Source organism: Aotus nancymaae, unplaced genomic scaffold, assembly GCF_030222135.1.
Source record: "Aotus nancymaae isolate 86718 unplaced genomic scaffold, 86718_ANA_hifiasm-v0.15.2.pri h1tg000051l, whole genome shotgun sequence".
In the NCBI taxonomy this organism is placed as follows: domain Eukaryota; kingdom Metazoa; phylum Chordata; class Mammalia; order Primates; family Aotidae; genus Aotus; species Aotus nancymaae.
Genome location: NW_026988465.1, coordinates 988,336 through 1,006,769, shown reverse-complemented (window position 1 = coordinate 1,006,769; position 18,434 = coordinate 988,336). Strand labels below are relative to the sequence as shown.

Sequence of the window (18,434 nt, the reverse complement as noted above, 5' to 3'; positions counted from 1 at the left end):
GGGTGGGAATAAATGAACAGGCCACCCCAGGCTTCCTGCCTGGCTCCCCTCGCCCTTCCCATCAGCAGGCCTTGTTATTGAGCTTGATGTCTGCAGGTCTTCCTTTCAACTCGGACCCACTTTAGGGATCTCAAAGATCCCAGCCTTTGGGATCCCCAGGGATCACGCAGAGTGAAAGTGAGCTTGCCTCACCCACCTCTCCAGTGGACTGGAGCTCCTGAGGACTATGATATCCTGGCTTCCTCCAGGGGAGGAGGTGGGAGAAAAATGAATGAGAGGGAAACGGGAAGGAAGAGAAGGAAGCATCAATCTAGTTTTTCTGTGTCCTGAGCATCATGCTAGGTGGGTGCTCTCACACACACAGCTCAATTTTTTTAAGGTGGATTTTATTTTACTCATTTAAACAGCTTTATTGAGATATGAACCCCACCCACAGAGAGCATATTTTTACCCTCGCTTTTCAAATAAACTGTGAGGTCTGGAGAAGTTGAGCAACTTCCCTGCCATTGCAAAGCTTTTACACAATGGGGCAGAGATTTACTGCAGAGCTGTAAAGTCTCCAGACTCTCTCACGCCACTCACAATACTGCTTCTGTCACAACGAAGAACGAAGAACACGAGCATTCCTGGGTTAAATCCATATTGCTCCTGTGGAGTAAACCATGACAAGGTATGCAAACAGGACGTAGGCACGTATCTGCCTCTCTCTGATCTAACCCTTGTCAAACCATGTGATTTCCTTTCCACACCAGAGTGGAGGGCCCTTCTCTGCCCTATATCTGCACACCTGCAGCCTTTGTCCATAATTTGTACACTTTACTTCCTGAAAATACTGGCCTAAAATAGCAAAGATCAGATGGCATTCCATCTGGGCTCTGTGTGCACAGAAATGTCCGTTTCCTGGCTGACTTCACCCTGTCCCCATAGCCCTTGTCCGTCATTCCAGTTGGGGACCATGGCCTGCTTTGGAGTGGTGTGTGTCCCTGTTAGCATGGCTTCCTGAGAGCTACCATTGAACCTGGAAATCAGAAGTAAACTCAACGGAAAAGCATCTGCTCCTAAGAGCGGAGGGTCTGATATTTCTTCAGGTTATACAACAAGCAAATGCATGTGTAGAGGGCAGAGCGCAGGCGGAGTGGCCAGACACAACCACTAGAGCACCGTGGAGGGGCTGGCACGCTCCCACGCACCCCCGCTGCTCACCACAGACCCTTTGCTAATACATCTCTCCAGGAGAAAGTGAAACAAATGCCCTGCTAGGACTTCATCTTCTGCTTCCACGTGGATGTGGATTGTAAGCACACAAGCGTGCCTCCCTGAACCCAAGCCTTCTCATCCCAGCCATGCTGTACCCTCAGAGCTGCCCCTGGGGATGGGGCCCTTAACATACTGTCAGGTAGGAGATCATCCGAAACACGGGATTTTCAATGCTTCTTCAAAAACCTACAGACACGTCTCTAGGGCCCTGTCATTAGCCAGCCGTTTCAGATGGGGCCTGGGGACGACTCCACCTCTGAACGTCTCATTGACTTTTTCAGCCACTCAGCACTTAGAATGCTTTCTGCATGTGATGTCAATGTATTGAGCGTCTGTCGTATGCCAGGGCATTCTTAGCATATCCTCCTCTGAACTCCTCTAGACATTGTCCCAAAGCCAAGGGTTAGCCATGAGGGAGACGGGAAATCCATCTACGTCCTCGGAGAGGCCAGAGAAGACTTGTACACCAATAGCTTATCCACAAGCCTGTAGTAAGAATGAGGAATGCTTGTCCGGCTTCTGCCTTTGAGATAAGGCCTGAAGAGGAGCGAAGACCATGGCCTGAGCGGAGAAAGGGTCCAGTCCACCCTGTGGTTGTCCAGTCCATGCAGAGCCAACCTCTCCTGACACCAAAAGCACCATGGGGGAGCTGGCGCAGGGCCCTGGGTTCCGCAGCACAGCGGACACGTGACGTGTCTCCCCTCTCCCCAGTGGCAGAGCTCAGGAGCCCCACTTTTTCATAACAATTGTAAAAGTCCTACGTTGAAAATATGAAACTGTGATTAAGGTGACCTGTCAGCTCAATGGTAGGGTCTTATTTTAGAACTATTTTCTGCATTAGATGTTGCCATCTGTATTTATTCATTTATTTATTTTTATTTATTGAGACGGAGTCTCACTCTGTCACCCAGGCTGGAGTGCAATGGTGCGATCTCAGTTCACTGCAACCTCTGCCTTCCGGATTCAAGCAATTCTCCTGCCTCAGCCTCCAGAGTAGCTGGGATTACAGGCGCATGCCACCACGCCCAGCTAATTTTTGTATTTTTAGTAGAGACAGGGTTTCACCATGTTGATCAGGCTGGTCTTGAACTCCTGACCTGGTGATCTGCCCACCTCAGCCTCCCAAAGTGCTGGGATTACAGGCGTGAGCCACTGCATCTGGCTTTTTTTTTTTAAGTTCTGGAATACATGTGCAGACCATGCAGGTTTGTTACATAGTTGTACATGCGCCATGGTGGTTTGCTGCACCCATCAACCCATCATCTAGGTTTTAAGCCCCGCATGCATTAGGTGTTTGTCCTAACGCTCTCCCTCTCCTTGCCTCCCACCCCCTTGTGGTATGTGATGTTCCCTTCCTTATATCTTAACAAACTCCTGATCCTGGGACAGCTCCTCTCTCAGATAAGCGGGAAATCATAATAGCTAACCTTGTGGACTCTCCATATGTCAGGCCCTCAGGACTCAGCACCCACCAGCTCCTTAAATGCTCAGACAACTTTCCAAGCTAGAAACCCCCACTATTCCCATCTTAGAGAGGAAGAACCTGAGGCACAGAGAGGTTTATTAACTTGCTTTAAGGTCCCACAGCTAGCAGGAGGCAGAGCTCAACCCAGATGGTCAAGCACCGGAATGTATGTGCCTTCAAGGAAAAAAAAACACTTAATTTCCAGCTTTGGGTTCCTAGTAAGATCCTCCATTATTCCTCAATGAACCAGTGAGATGAGATTAACAGTAGAGTGAGAGGATACGAGGGCAAGTTCCACTTGTTCTAACGTAAGAATTCACACTATCATCACTTTTCCCTAACGTCACTTCCAAAGTTAAATGGGATGAACTTTCTCTTAATATGACAACATGGGCCTTTTATTCTGATCAATAAATTGCAATCTCTCAGTACCATACCACTTGAAATATGGTTTCTTCTTCCCGCCCTGAGAAGTACAACATAGCCACTGGTTATGTAGACTTTGCCGGGTCTTTTGTGGCTCTTTAGAAGGCTGGACAGTTTCTGGGGACTGCGAATGGTGGGCATATGTTTGTGGACCAGACTAAAGCAAAGAGGAGAAACTGTAATACTTCAATAACCCCTCCAAGTCGTTTCCTAATGTGTATTTTTCAATTAATTTTATCTGAGAGAAATGGTGGTGGAGGTGGTATGCACACAGCATGATTCTCCCAGATCAGAAACTGTCTGGTAACAGAGATAGGCTGCACACTGTCCACGGGTGCTGCATTCCGAGGGGTCTTCCACGGAGCTGCTGAGCATGTCCTCTCAGGGTACCAAAAAAGCAGAATGGCCCCGTGTCTGAGCCGGCTCCCCCAGATCCGGCAGATGGATCTTCCCTTCCCTGTGCATCGGGGAGGAGCCCACAAAGCGGGAGAACTGGGCTTCCAAGCTTGAGTCTCTACACTAAAAGCAGCAGCTTGGTCTTTCTTCCAGGATTAGAATAATTATGACAGAAATTGTTCGCCCTGAGAGCCTCATGCATTCCTATGAAATCAAAGCTGAAAAAAATCTCTTCTCTGCCCTTAGGACTTGGTCAGAATGAAGGTTGCTGTCATAATTTCTCAATGACTGGTAAGATTGGATCAGATGATTAATGATTAGCAAAGGGAGCTTGCCTCTCCCAGCTCTGCACAGAGGGACTGAATCATAGTGCTGCAATAACAACCCCAGTGGCCTTTACAAGATCTGCACTTTAGCAAGGAAGCATGCAGCACAACATGAACATACCCCCGATAGCCTCTGTAGTCCCTGCTGCAAAAAGAAAGAGTCAGAGCTGGTTCTGTGAAGCCCTAATTATTTTTAAGTAAAACAAAATGAAGACTGTACAATTTAGGTAAATAGGCGCTGTCTGCTGATGCAACTGGGATCTGACATGACGGAAGGGAGTAAACCCACAATGTTTATAAAAGCCGGGAAAAAACAAAGTGCTCCTGGATTTATCTTCTGTGACTTTGCCAAACTTCATCCTTCGGAATACTTATACAATAAAATAAACTCATAAAACCTCTAAAGCTTTGCCTGCTTTGAAGCCAGGGTTATGTTCAAATCTTGTCATCTGACAGCAAGAATTGATTTCTAATGCTTCAGAGTCATAACTTTTCTCAACCAAATTCCCCTTGAGGGCAGAAGCGCTCACTTTTCCGGCTGCAGGAGTGTCGGGGCTGATGGTTGTCAGCTGAACCTTCTTTCAGACGTGCCCTCTGGTGAAGACAATGGCCTGGCCTGGGACCATGAACCTTCCCAGATGGCCACACCCAATGACTGGACACAGAAGAGCCCAGGGCCTTCCTCCAAGTATGACAAGGACAGTCCCAGCTGTAGAGTTCCCAGTGGAAACTAATCATTTTGTTTCAAGGACAGCACAGCTCAGTTTTTGCCCAGTCAGTGTCTAGCCCTGATCCTACCTGTGTAGCAGGCATGGATCCTGAGAGCTGTCCCCATTAAGCTTCCTACATGCAAGTCTCCTGTGCAGAGTCTGTTCCTTGGGGAGCTACAATGATCAAATCTAAGAGACTCACTGACATCACCGAGTGAGTAACTTTAGATGGAGAAACAAAGGACCCAAGGGCAGAACTTGGGGTGTTCCAATATTTAGAGGTCCCAGAAATTAGAAGAAAGTATGCAAGGGACCAGAGAAGGCATAGGCAGAGGCGAAGGGGGACAGCCAGGAGGGTGGGGCGCCTGGGGAGGCAGGGGAGGGTTTACGGAGGAGGATGATTCACTCCATCAGACGCTACTGGTCAGGAAGATAGGATTGGAAATTGACCTTGTATGAGCAATTCAGAGGTCACTGTTGCCATGAACAACAATAATGGATAACCATCATTGGAATAGCACATCACAATTTTCAGAACACCTCATTTGACTGCAAAAATAGCCACCGCTAATGGATAGGATTTTATTCCACTTATGGAGGTGGTATATTCATCATGGTTCTCTAGAGAAACAGAACCAATAAGATGTGTGTGTGTGTGTGTGTGTGCATATTATATGTGTATATGAATATATAGATATATGATTTATATAACGCATATAAGGAATTGGCTCATATGGTTATGGAGGCGGACAATTCCCAAAATCTGTGGGGTGAGTTGGAAGCTGAAGACCCAGGAGAGTTGAGGGTATAAGTTTCAGTCCAAGTCTGATGGCCTGAGACTCAGGAGAAATGATGGGGTATTTCCAGTCCAAAGACCAACAGGCTCCAGACCCGGGAAGAGCAAGTGTTTTACTCCAAGTCTGGAGGCAGGAAAAGGAGAATGTCTCAATTCGAAGGTTGCCAGTCAGGAGGAATTCTCTCTTACTCATAAAAGAGTCAGGTCTTCGTTCTATCAGGCCCTCAATGGATTGGAGAGGCCCACTCACACTGGAAAGGGTCACCTGCTTTACTCAGTCCACCAGTTCAAATGTAATCTCATCCAGAAACACCCTCACAGACATACCCAGAATATTGTTTGACCAAATGTCTGGGCACCTCATGGCTGAGTCATGTTGACACATAAAATAAACCATCAGATGGAAAAACTGCCCTTCAGAGGTGCAACATGGTTTGGCCAGCATTGCAGGCCCTATAAGAGGCAGAGCTGAGAACCAAATCCAGTTGATTTAAAACCCCGTCTCTCCCACTTCATCACACCATGGTTAACATGGGCTGCATTCCTGGATTCCTGGAGACAGTTTTTTTGTTCAAAGGTTCAATAAGTATGAGTCTGTACTAGCTCAGGTATGGCTCTTCCTGGGGCAGTCATGACCATGGGCTTACCCACCTGTAGGCATCACGCATTTGGAAAGGCAGTCCCAATTCCTATATACCCTGTCATAGCCTGTCTCCATCTGTTCTGGGAACAAACCAGTTGTGGCACAGACAACTGTATGAAACATGCAAGCTAGAGAGGCATCCAGACACACTGAGCAACAGAGACAATGCGCAATAGATATCACAGGCTAAACTGCGTCCCCCAAAATTCATACGTTAAAGCCCTAACCCTTTGTACCGCAGAATGAGACTGTATTGGAGGATGGAGCCTTTAAGGATAAAATGAGGCCCTTAGGATGGGCCCTAATCCAATGTGACAGGTGTCCTCCTAAGAAGAGGACATTGTGATACAAATGCACACAGAAGGATGACCACATTAAGACAGAGAGAAGTGGCTCATGCCTGTAATCCCAGCACTTTGGGAGGCCAAGGCAGGTGGATCACGAGGTCAAGAGATCGAGACCATCCTGGCCAACATGGTGAAACCCCGTCTCTACTAAAAATACAAAAAAATAGCCGGGCATGGTGGCACGTGCCTGTGGTCCCAGCTACTCGGGAGGCTGAGGCGGAAGAATCGCTTGACTCCAGGAGGCAGAGGTTGCAGTGAGCCGAGATTGCGCCATTACACTCCAGCCTGGTGATAGAGCAAGACTCCGTCTCAAAAAAAAAAAAAAAAAGAGAGAGAGAAGACAGCATCTGCAAGCCAAAGAAAGCGGCCTTAATTAGGGCATCTGCTGATGCCCTGATCTCAGACTTCCAACTTCCAGAACTGTGAGAAAATAAAATTCTATTGTGTAAGCCACCTATTCTGTGGTATTTGTTATGGCAGCCCTAGCAGACTAATACCTATTTTGCTACCATGCTGTGGAGTGCTGCGTAACAAATATCTAAAAGTGTGGAAGTGGCTTTAGAACTGGGCCATGAGTGAAAGCTGGGTGCCAACTTTCAGGGTGCAAACTAGAAAAGCCTAGGTTGCCTTGAAAAATTGTTGGTAGAAATATGAACATTATAGGCAGTTCTGGTGAGGGCTCAGATAGAACAGAGGAGAGCTGCAGAGAAAGCTTCCCTCCTTTTAGAGAACATCTGATCACCACGAACAGAATGATGCTAGAAATATGGATTACCTCCTGGTGAGGTCTCCATTGTAAATGAGAAACATGTTCCTGGAAACTGAAGGAAAGGTGATCCTGGTTGTGAAGTGGCAGAGGACTTGGCTGAACTGTGTTCTGTCCTGCGGAAAGTAGACTTTCTACATGATGAACTTGGATGTTTAGCAGAGGAGATTTCTAAGCCAGGCGCTGAAGGTGCATCCTGGTGTCTGTGTCTAAGCCTCCAGTCCATGGTATTATTTAGGGGAGCCCTAGAAAGCTAGTACAATAGAAAAGCCCCTGGCTGGCTCTGGAAGCTCTGTCATTTGCCTGTCAGTGGTGACAAGAGGGCTGAGGGACAGGAGGCAGAGCAGTGGGAGGTCGGACACCACAGCACACCTGGGCTTTCTCTGCCTGCTCTCTGAGAACTGGAAGGTACAGTGACAGCTCCCACTCTGCTCTTCATGGCCCCTTGCTGGAGAGATGCCATGGTTTCTGGCCACGGTGAAGCCTATCTGGCTCTCAAGGCAGAGCTTCTTCTCTGGAACCTAACCCTTGTGCAGGATAACTTTGTGGAGAGAAAAGAATGAATGTGGCAAAACAAAACTGCCTTCCACTCAGCTTGGTTTTTTCCTTGAAGAGTCAACAAACAGTTCCCATGGAAAGGCAATGCAACAGCCACATTTTTTTTTAATCCAAATACTGTGCGATTTAACTTATATGTGGAATCTAAAAAAGTCAAACTCATAGAGGCAGAGAGTTGAAGAAGGGTGGTCACCAGGGCCTGAGGGAAGGAGAGAATGGAGAGATATTGCTCAAAGCAGATGAACTTTCAGTTCGACGGGAGATGTAAGTTCAAGAGACCTACATACAACGGATCTATAGTTATTAACAATACATTGTATACTTGAAAATTGCCAAGAAGGTAGATTTTAAGTGTTCTCATCACCAAAAAATGATAAATACATAAGGTAATGCATATGTTAATTAGTTTGATTTAGCCAGTCTACAATGTGTACCATATATCAAAACATCACATTGTACACCATAAATGCATACAAGTTTTATTTGTCAATTAATTTTTTTAAAAAGGAAGCTGTTGGCTGGGCACGGTGGCTTACGTCTGTAATCCCAGCACTTTGGGAGGCCAAGGCAGGTGGATCACAAGGTCAGGAGTTCAAGGCTAGCCTGGCCAACAGGGTGAATGAAACCCAGTCTCTACTAAAAATACAAAAATCAGCCGGGCATGGTGGCATGTGCCTGTAATCCCAGCTACTTGGGAGGCTGAGGCGGGAGAATCACTTGAAACCGGAAAGTGGAAGTTGCAGTGAGTGAAGATCGCGCCACTGCACTCCAGCCTGGGCGAAAGAGCGAAACTTTGTCTCAAAAAAAAAAAGGAAACTTGTCAACCAGTGGGCAGCAACCCCTAGGGGCCACAGCAGGGCCAGGTGTGCCCTGACAGAGGTACATCATCGAGCCTTCTGGTCACAGAACAGCAGGAATTATATGCATGCACCTTCGGCAGCCCCCTTTGGAGTTTCGTGCAGTGGGCCTGCCAAATGCAAATGTTACTAGCATCGCACTAAAAAACACCATGGACTGGAGGCTTAGACACAGACACCAGGATGCACCTTCAACGCCTGGCTTAGAAATCTCCTCTGCTAAACATCCAACTTCATCATGTAGAAAGTCTACTTTCCACAGGACAGAACACAGTTCAGCCAAGTCCTCTGCCACTTCACAACCAGGATCACCTTTCCTTCAATTTCCAGGAACATGTTTCACATGCCCACTCCACCACCATTAAGACACATGCCGAGCTCACCCAGGCTGCCAGCTGACTTTATTTTGTCCAAGACGCCAGAGCCTAACTCAAGGATTGAAATCTTTGCATTAAAACAATCATTGGCCTTCCTCCCCCTGGGCCTTAGAGCACCTGTTAGAGGTGCGGGAGGATGCCCTGAGTACAAACTGAGACAGTTCGCCTCTGAGAATCCTTAGGACGCTACAATTCTTTCCTTCCAGATATGCACCAATCAAACCAATTGCAGCATGAAGTTTGATCACGCAAATCTAATTCTCCCACTGGGTCCCCTTATAAAATCTAAGATGTGTCCCCAAACAGCCAGAAGCTATCTCCATAGACTCCAGTGAAGGCACTGATGAGAAAATCTTTGTCAAGCAACTGGCCTTTCTGGGAGAACTTGACCACTAGACACATGTTTGGCTTCCTCAGGGACCCCTTCCCCTCCCTGACAGGGGAGAGCTGGCCCTTTGCCCATTTTTCTGTGGCACCCGTCCCCAGTTGGCTGCTTCCTCTCATCAAGAAGTCTGACTTCATTTCTCCATTGCAGTCACCACTCCCTCTCCCCACCTTGGGTTCCCCTGGGCCCATTTGACCCTAAATCCAGGTTTAGCCCCCTGCTACACTCCTGCTTCCTCACCAATCTCAAATGCACATATTCTTCATCTAAAAATAGAGCTGATCATTAACATTGGCTTATCAGTGCCCATCTATTTTAGCTTCTAAGTCAGTCAGTTTAGAATGCAGGCCCCTGTCCCCACCTGTGGTGGTACCAGCCTCACTCGGGCCACCATCATCTGTCTCTTGGACTGATGCACAAGTCACCCTGATGACATCCCCCCACCTTGCCAGTCCTGTCTCTGCAGCACAAGCAGATGGATTTTTCTTCACATGCAAAGCTAATGATGCCACTTCACTCCACAACCTTAGGACGAAATTCAAACCCACACAGTGGCTTCCCAGGCCCTGCAAGACCTCACCTCTCTGCCCAGTTCATCCCTCACCACTTGCCCCAGGAATCGGTGCTTCAGGCCTCAACACTTCTTTTCTGTCTCTCAGATTCATCCTCTTCACTCAGATGGTCCCTTTTTCCTCTCTAGCTGTTCTCCCTGGACAACATGGCTCACTCTCCCTCTTCCTTCCAGCTACAGCTCTGTTGCTACCTCCTCCAGGAAGCCTTCCATGACCTCTCAAGTCTGGGGTAAAACGTCCTTCTCTGTGTTCATCTACCCTCAAACGACCCCATCCCAGGCTTTTCAGGCAGTGGTGTGAAGGCCTTTTATTTATCTGTGTTCTCCACTGCACATGACTAAAAGCTTCATAAAGGAAGGATTGTGCCTGCTTTATTCACCATTTTACCTCCAACACCTGCACAATTGTTCAATTTAGTGTCCACTGGACTGGGCTAAGGGATGCCCAGATAGCTGGTAAAACACTGTTTCTGGGTATGCCTGTGAGGGCATTTCCAGAAGAGATCAGCGTTTGAGTCAATACACAGAGTAAAGAAGGCACATCTTCAACAACATTGGTGGGTGTCATCCAATCCACCGAAGGCCCAGATAGAACCGAAAAACAGAAGGAGCTGATTCCCTTTCTCTCTGCTTGAGTTGAGACATCCATCTTCTCCTGTCCTCGGACATCAGCACTGCTGGTTTGGGCCTTTAGACTCCAGGGCTTATTATTAACTGATTTATTAACTAATTATTAACTAAATTATGCCATAAACTTTCCCAGTTCTCTAGCTTACAGACAGTAGATCAAGGGACTTCTAGCCTCCATAACTGCCTGAGCCAATTCCCATAGTAAGTCTCCTCTTTCATCTCTCTTTTTATATATATATGATATGACCAGGGTTACATATATATATGATATGATATGATCAATAGGATATATATGTATCCTATTGATCTGTTTTTCTGGAGAACCCTGATTAACACAACAGTCCTCAGAGCATAATAGGTGCTCACCGAAAATCTGTTGAAAGACTGAATGACCACTGGGAATCTTCAGTAAGATGATACATCTGAAAGAGCTTATTCTCTAAGTGCCACGCGCAGCGCCCGGGACACCATGAGCGCCAGTTCCATTTTCATTCCTCTCTTAGCTTCAGTCCTATAAAGTAGGGATAATTCCCTGCTTCACTGGGATGTTGTGAGCGTTAAATGAAATAAAGGATATGGCAAACTGTGGAGTGCTCTTGACATGTTAATGAGTATATTATCCTAATGAGTGTTTGTCTTCTTAGCTCAGCTATATGGAAGTTTCTTTAGGATTGACAGTCTTAGGGCTGTGAGGATGCCTGGAGTAGAGGGGCAGTGAGGGGCGGAGGAGGCCGAGAGCCGAGCGGAGACTGAGAGCAGGGCGGAGCAGGGGAAGGTGGTGAGGGTGAGGATGGAGACAGTGGCCGCATGAACAGACGACACCGCATTCACCCATAGTCACTTTGCGCCCCCACCATGTTGTCCCCGGCATTGAGGATACAGAGATAAATCAGACAGACTTAAGGATCCTTAAGGCAGGGGCCTGCCTTAAGGACTTACATCGAGTGAGAGGAAAACACTAAGCGCCAGCCGCCTGTCTTCTCACTACAACCCTGCAGGGGAAGTGTTGTTAATTTTTTTCTGTTTTACAGAGGAGGAAATGGAAGAATGGAGAGGCTAAGCAAAGTTCCAAAGGAAGGCCACACCGCTAATAAGTGGTAGAGCCAGAATATGTACTCAGGCAGTCTTACACCAAGATAAATGATAACATTTGGAAAAACAAGAATGCTTACGGGCTGAGAAAAGCATCTTTGAATCATTTCCCAGCAGAGGCAAACAGAAGAGGAACCTGGGAGACTGTTGGGCGCTGGAGATGAATGCTGGAATACCCACCACGCAGAGGAAGACAATGATACAAGCTCCTTGGAGCTGCAGCGCGCTAAGACGGTGTTTAGTTTTGATGAGATTCCTGTATCTCTCATCCTAGAGAACAAACTGCCTATTCAGGATATGTGTTATGTGGCCGGGTGCAGTGGCTCATGCCTATAATTCCAGCAGTTTGGGAGGCCAAGGTGGGCAGATCACGAGGTCAAGAGTTCAAGACCAGCCTGGCCAACATGGTGAAATCCCATCTCTACTAAAAATACAAAAATCAGCTGCGCATGGTGGTATGTGCCTGTAGTCCTAGCTACTTGGGAGGCTGAGGCGGGAGAATCACTTGAACCCGGGAGGCAGAGGTTGCAGTGAGCCAAGATTGCACCACTGCACTCCAGCCTGGTGACAGAGCAAGACTCTGGTTCAAAAAATATATATATATATGTGCTGTGTATCAAGACTCAAACTTTCTGAAGGAATACAGTCATCAATCATGTACTACAAACCTGAATAGCAGGTCACTGTACTGAACACTGTAGGCAATTGTGACACAATGGTAAACATTTGTGTATCCAAACATATCTGAACAAAGAAAAGATACAGTAAAAGTGCAGTGTTAGAATCTTCTGGGGCGACTGTTCTATATGCAATCCATTGTTGGCCAAATATCATTATGCAGCACATGACTATATAAGTCACAGTCTAAATCTAAGATCAACAGACTCTGCGGTTTGGTCTCTCATCCTAGGCCAAATCCGGCCCACAGTCTGTTTTTGTAAATAAAGATTTATTGGCACTCAGTCATGCCCATTGGCTCACGTATGGTCTATGGCTGCTTTCCTGCTAAAACCGCAGAGTTATACTATTGTGACAGAGACCATCTAGCCCAGAAAGCCTGAAAGAGTTACAATCCAACCCTTTATGCGACAAGTTTGACACTCTCCCACACCACTCTACCCACCAACACGAAAAGGTCTGACTCTAAGATGAGAAAAAATGTTTCTCGGCCTGGGCTCCACTGTGGGGAATCGAGGCCTTGCCCAGTTAACTCATTCCCCAACCAATGGATTTCTTTTGTCTGCATTATCTAGATAATCTTAGCAACTATCTCCTCCCTAAGGTCCTTAGCAATAAAGCTCTAATCTCTCAGCTAATAACTCAGCTTTAAGTGGAGTTAATTAACTCTTTTGGCCTCCATAATGGCACCGAGAATCCCCTCACCTGGGAATCTAACTGCAACATTTTTGTTTGAATTTTTTTAAAAAAGTGAATTTAACCTTACATGCCCCCCAGGCAAGGTTTAATTCACCTTAAAAAAATTCAAACAAAAATAATGCCTGACCTGTCTCTGTCGCCAGGCCAACAGACTCAAGGCAAGTCCCTTAGCTAGGGGCTCCCGGAGGCCTCGGGAACGCGGGGTGAACCCACAACTGAGTGGTGGTTAAGAGCAGCGGACCTCAGCGCCTGGACCCTCACTCACAGCTCAAAGCTGGTGAGTCCTCGCCCCGGGAGCCGCACGCCACCTCTGTCCATGGAAAGTGCGGGAATGTGCATGTTGAAACCGGAGTTGATATGCACATTCCCTCTGGAGAATCCTGCCGTGGGGAAGTTTTGTTTCATGCTGTGAGCCGTCCTCTTCAGCAGCACAGTGAGCTCGGCATGGGCTAGAAGAAACTGTTTAGCAAATAAGCTCAAGAATGCCACAGGCAAAGGGGGCAAATAGTGGCATTCTCACTCCCATTTCTCACGCCTGCTGGGTCAAGGACCTGTGGAGGCAAAGATAGTGAAGTCCCTGTTTGACCTCTGTGGGCAAAAACCACAAGAACGAGATGCAATTCCATCGCTATTAAGTTCAGGAAGAGGTTTTCCCAAGTTGAAAGGACACTTACACCAGACACAGGTTACCGTTAGGTTCTTGTGTGTTTGTGGAAGGGGAAGTGTTAATTTTTAAGTGCCAACTAGTAACCATAAGATTCCTTGTGTTTTTTGGGTTTTTTCCCCACTTATTTTGCTATCTGTCTGTTTTTGGCAGTGGGTGTTTTTTCCCTATGGATTGTCTCAGATAATCAAAATATTAAAGGCGCTAGAAGTGTAAAACGGGAGTAGGTGGCAGGTGGCAGGGAAGCCTTCGAGCTCCCCTCAGCAGGCAGCTGGAGCCCTCCCAGTCAAATAGTGGTGGAGGACGTGGGTGGAGCACTTACCATGGCCGCACCTGTGCAAAGTGTTTTCTGGGTATTACCTCAGTCGGCCAGGTCATAGGGATTCTGCAAAGTACCTGTGGGCCCTGCCAGCCTTGAGACTCTCAGCCCTGGCTTAAATCTCAGTTATCCATTATCATGTTTTCCATTAGTTGTTGAAGCTGTATTTCCAAGCGGCAGTAATCACCCATTTGCCTCCCATGCCTGCCCTGAGGGTTTGAAAGAACGGCTGCATAACGTGACCGATGACTGGAGAATAACCTGCCACCGGACCACCCTCTCTGATGAGAATCGTGATGGTCTCAATGCTCAGTGGAGTTAAGGATGGCTTTCCAGGGAGCATCACATTATTGGTTGCGGGTTGCCCCTCTCTCCACAACCACCATTAGGAACTGATACCAAAGTGAAGAGAGGTAGGAATGTGGGTATCAGGGATGCCCTTGCCTGTAACCCAGGTGTGAGACCAATGGCCATCTGCCTCCTTCTCTCAGAAATGTAGTAACTGTGGTTCCAGACCTATAACTTAATTATGGATGTCATAGGATGTAAGAGAAACACGAACACTCTTCTCAAATGCCAAAGTCTGTGCCTTAAGTAAGAGAACTTCCTAAGAGACCTGAAAGGTAAAAACGAGAAGCTCATGGTGCAAACACTTCTGTGCTGTTTTCTTTTCTGCAAAATTTCAGTTAATCTCTGTGACCTCACTGGTGGGGAATAAATGTGCACAGTTAATGAAAGACAAGAGGTTGCGGACCTAACTGTGCAATAGAATCAAACCTTTTCCTGGACACCAATTGCCTCACTGAATATCTGACCATCCTGGAAACATGCAGAGAATCTGTGGATGCTCACTTTCATGTCAGAGGAAATTCACTCATTCGCTCCTCAAATTGCCCTGATGCAATTCCCACCCTAGGGGGTTCACACCTGAGAGTCAGAAGACAGATCAAACCACAAAACAGTTACAACAGGATGGGATGAGTGCTATGATAGAAGAGAATTTTGTTTTGTGTGCAATAGGAGGACAGAGGAGGGGACCTACTAGTACTGCTTGGGTGAATCAGGAAAAGAATGAGTCAAGAGATAACATACTGGTGGAATCTTAAGGAAGAGTAGTTTTCCAGGGAATGAGATGGAAGGGGGCATTCCAAGCAGAGTAGGAAGTGTATGCTGAAGTTTAGAGGCTTAAAGCATTGTGGCATCTCAGAGGGCTTATGTGGTTTTCTGTGGCTGAAGTTTTGGGTGCAAGAGGCAGGCGATGAGAAATCAGCAGAGGCTGCATGAGCTGAGGCTGAAACTGGACTAGAACACCACTGTGGTGACGGCTTCAGGATGCTGCTTCCAGGGACCCTTCCTTTAATCGTTATGTGGAGTCCAGGATTAAGCCAAATGAAGCGCTTAGTTTAGCCAAGCACGCAGTCTCTGCCTCCTTACCCATAAAAGGAGGTCGTGTCTCTCACTTGAGATTTGAAAGGCAAGGGACATCTTGCCCAAAACATCTGCTCCACTAGCTTGACATAAGACAGGACATGTCACTACATGAATGCCCTCCCCTTGGATCAGAAAGGCCTCTTGGCCTTCACCGTCCCTTAATAAACGTGCAAATAGCCTAGGAGGAGAAGAGAACACCCTGAATCTTGTAGTTTACTATGCATTTTCCTGATTACTAATGAGGTGAGCATCTTTTCATATGTTACGGCCATTCACGGTCCCAGTTCTCTGGATGCTTGCCCTGTGCTTTCTCTAACTTTTCCGTTGAGTTATTTCATATTGGCTTGTAGCAATTCTTTACGTCCTTTGCTTGCTAATCCTTCATCAGGTATATGTGTGGCAAACATCTTCCCCAGTTTGGAGCTTGTCTTTTTATGAACACCAGAGAGACGTGTTAGTGTACCTCTCTGCTAACACCTGTCTGGGATAACTGATCACGTTTGTGCCAGACAGATGGTCAAGAGCTAGGTTAGGACCGAAGACAGAGTCCGAGGAGGAAGGGCGGAATGTGGCTCTAATGAACAGAGTAGGGCATCGCAGAGGGAGAATAAAGTCCCAGGACTTGGCTTACGTTCCTTCCAATGGATCGGGCAGGCACCTGTTACTGCCTCTCTGCCAGAAACCTCCTCTGCCCGCATGGTCCAGCCATAATAAACCACCTTTCAGATCTCAGGATTTGCCACGCCCTCTGCCTCCGGCCTTTCCCCATGCTGTTCTCTCTACTAACCCCTCCCAGCCTGCTCTGTCCAGAAAATCCTGCTGGTCCTTGAGTTCTCTTCTGGTGTCCTCACCTTTGGGGGCTTCCCAATCACATCAGGACCCAGTTAGATCCCAGTTAGAATCGCTCCCCTAGGTTCCTATGGGAATCCTAACTCACCCCTGCTGAGACTCTCACCTTTTACTCACCACTGAACTATGTGTTTATCTGTCCAGATAGATCCTTAACTTTCGGGGCAATGTCTTCCACGTTCCATACATCGTCTAGCACAGTGCTCAGTGCCTAACTATGTGACACATTTTTTTAAAGAATGAAGTGACTTGATAAAGGCAGTTTGGAATGCAGTGACACTTTTTAATTCGGCTTCCCAGATCTAGTATAAATATAGTCATTTCTAAATCAACATTTGCATGGTAAGTCTAGCATTTTTTGTGTAAGACACAAGATACTTTCAGTTGAATTAGAACTTTCATAATGTGCATTTCACTCTGAGGAGGACCTCACAGATGACCACCTGTGGGTGTTGCCCTGAGAGCAGCAGCCCAGACCCAAATCGCTGTTGGAGGAGGGCCACCCTGGCCCCACACTGGACTGTGATACAATTGCAAGGCAAACCTTGATTATGTTCAGCCTTTATCATAATCAGTATTCATTTATTTCATTTCCCTTGTTAAAACAACCTCCTTTTGGAATTGGCTTTGAAATCTGTTTGGAATATGTTCAGTGCAATCCAACTATTATCCTTTGAATATGAATGAACTGATCCAGTCAGTTCAACAAATATGTGTTAAGCACCTAGTGTATTCGAGGTAGAATGACAGGGGCTGGGAAACATACCAAGATGAGTCTCTGCTCTGCGTGAGCTCACAGTATGGTGCACACAGTAGTGTTTCTGCATCCAGCAATTCCTCTAAGGCTGGGTGCAAGCGATGGCCTACAATGACATCAAATAGGAAAAGACTTGAGTTTTAAGTCATAAAGCTTTTCCCTTGGAAAACACTGGTAACAAGAGTAACCGCTATCCCGGTCAGTGAAATCGCATGTTAAATCTATAACCATCCAAACAACAGTACTGAATAGCTCCATTCTCTGCCCAAGAGGCCCTACTCCCTAGCTTTGGAAGAGCTGTGATGCACCTGCTGGAGGGGCTGCACAATCTGCAGTGGGAGGTGACAAGCTTGCGACTCTTGGTGTTGCAAGATGATTCCGGGGTTGGGTTGTTGAGTTATTCAGTTGTCGAGTGTCTTAGGGAGGCAATAGGCCTCTTTCGTGCCTCTATCTCCCCACGTATGACCCAAAGAGGAAAAAACACCCTTATGCTGTGGTATGGTCTGGATCTGTGTCCCCGCCCAAATCTCATGTCAAATTGTAATCCCCAGTGTTGGAGGGGGGGCCTGGTGGGAGATGATTGGATCATGGGGATGGATGTCCCCCTTCCTGTTCTCGTGATGGTGAGTTCTCACGAGATCTGGTTGTTTAAAAGTGCGTGGCACTTCCCCAGCCCCTTTCTCCCGCTCCACCCACGTAAGACATGCCTGCTTCCCCTTCGCCTCCTGCTGTGGTTATAAGTTTCCTGAGGCCTCCTCAGCCATGCTTCCTGAATAACCTGTGGAACTGTGAGCCAATTAAACCTCTTTTTTTTTTTTTTTAATAAATGACCAGTCTCAGGTATTTCTTTATTGCAATGCGAGAACAGACTAATACATGCTGGATCATCAGGCCGTGTAAGGATAACGCAAGGATGACAGCAGCAGTCTGTGGGCTTGGAAGGTTTGTTGTGATGAATAAATCATGGCGAATATTGATGATGGCAGGGCCCACGTGGCTCTTACCTTACTGGGTTTTAAAAACATTCCTCCCCCAAATGGCATATTTGGGAAGAGTGAGAAAGTTAAACTAATGGAGAAATGGGTTAATATGAAGACTGCCCTATTGGGATACAGAAAACAGTTCACACAAATAGCATCGTCTTAAGGTAAACACCGAAGCCACTGACTGATTTCAGACCCTGCTTCAGACACGCTTGTGGCATCCCCAGCCAGCTCTGACAACTGCGTTCATCTGATGAAATGTAATGAACTTGCCTGGTGCAGACTCACAAGCACACCGCATGGGGCCTCGCGGTCTGCAGCCCACTGCGGAGCCCGTGTTTCCACTCTGGACACCATCCACGCTTCCTATCGCCTCGCCCTCTCCTTCCAGGCAGCCTAAGCTTTTCTGAGCGCCAGTTGCGTGGTTCCTATATCATACATAATATAGGATC

General features: G+C 47.0%; 1 long non-coding RNA gene across 1 annotated transcript in view; it reads right to left on the bottom strand.

Annotated features, from left to right (window-relative positions):
- LOC105708688 (uncharacterized) overlaps nucleotides 1–18,434 on the bottom strand; it is a 74,123-nt gene that overhangs the window by 29,648 nt on the left and 26,041 nt on the right. The window contains exons 2-3 of the long non-coding RNA XR_010337601.1: nucleotides 18,279–18,410; nucleotides 17,009–17,105 (exon numbers count right to left, since the gene is read on the bottom strand). This is a non-coding gene — a long non-coding RNA (uncharacterized LOC105708688). The remainder of the gene's footprint in view (nucleotides 1–17,008; nucleotides 17,106–18,278; nucleotides 18,411–18,434) is intronic.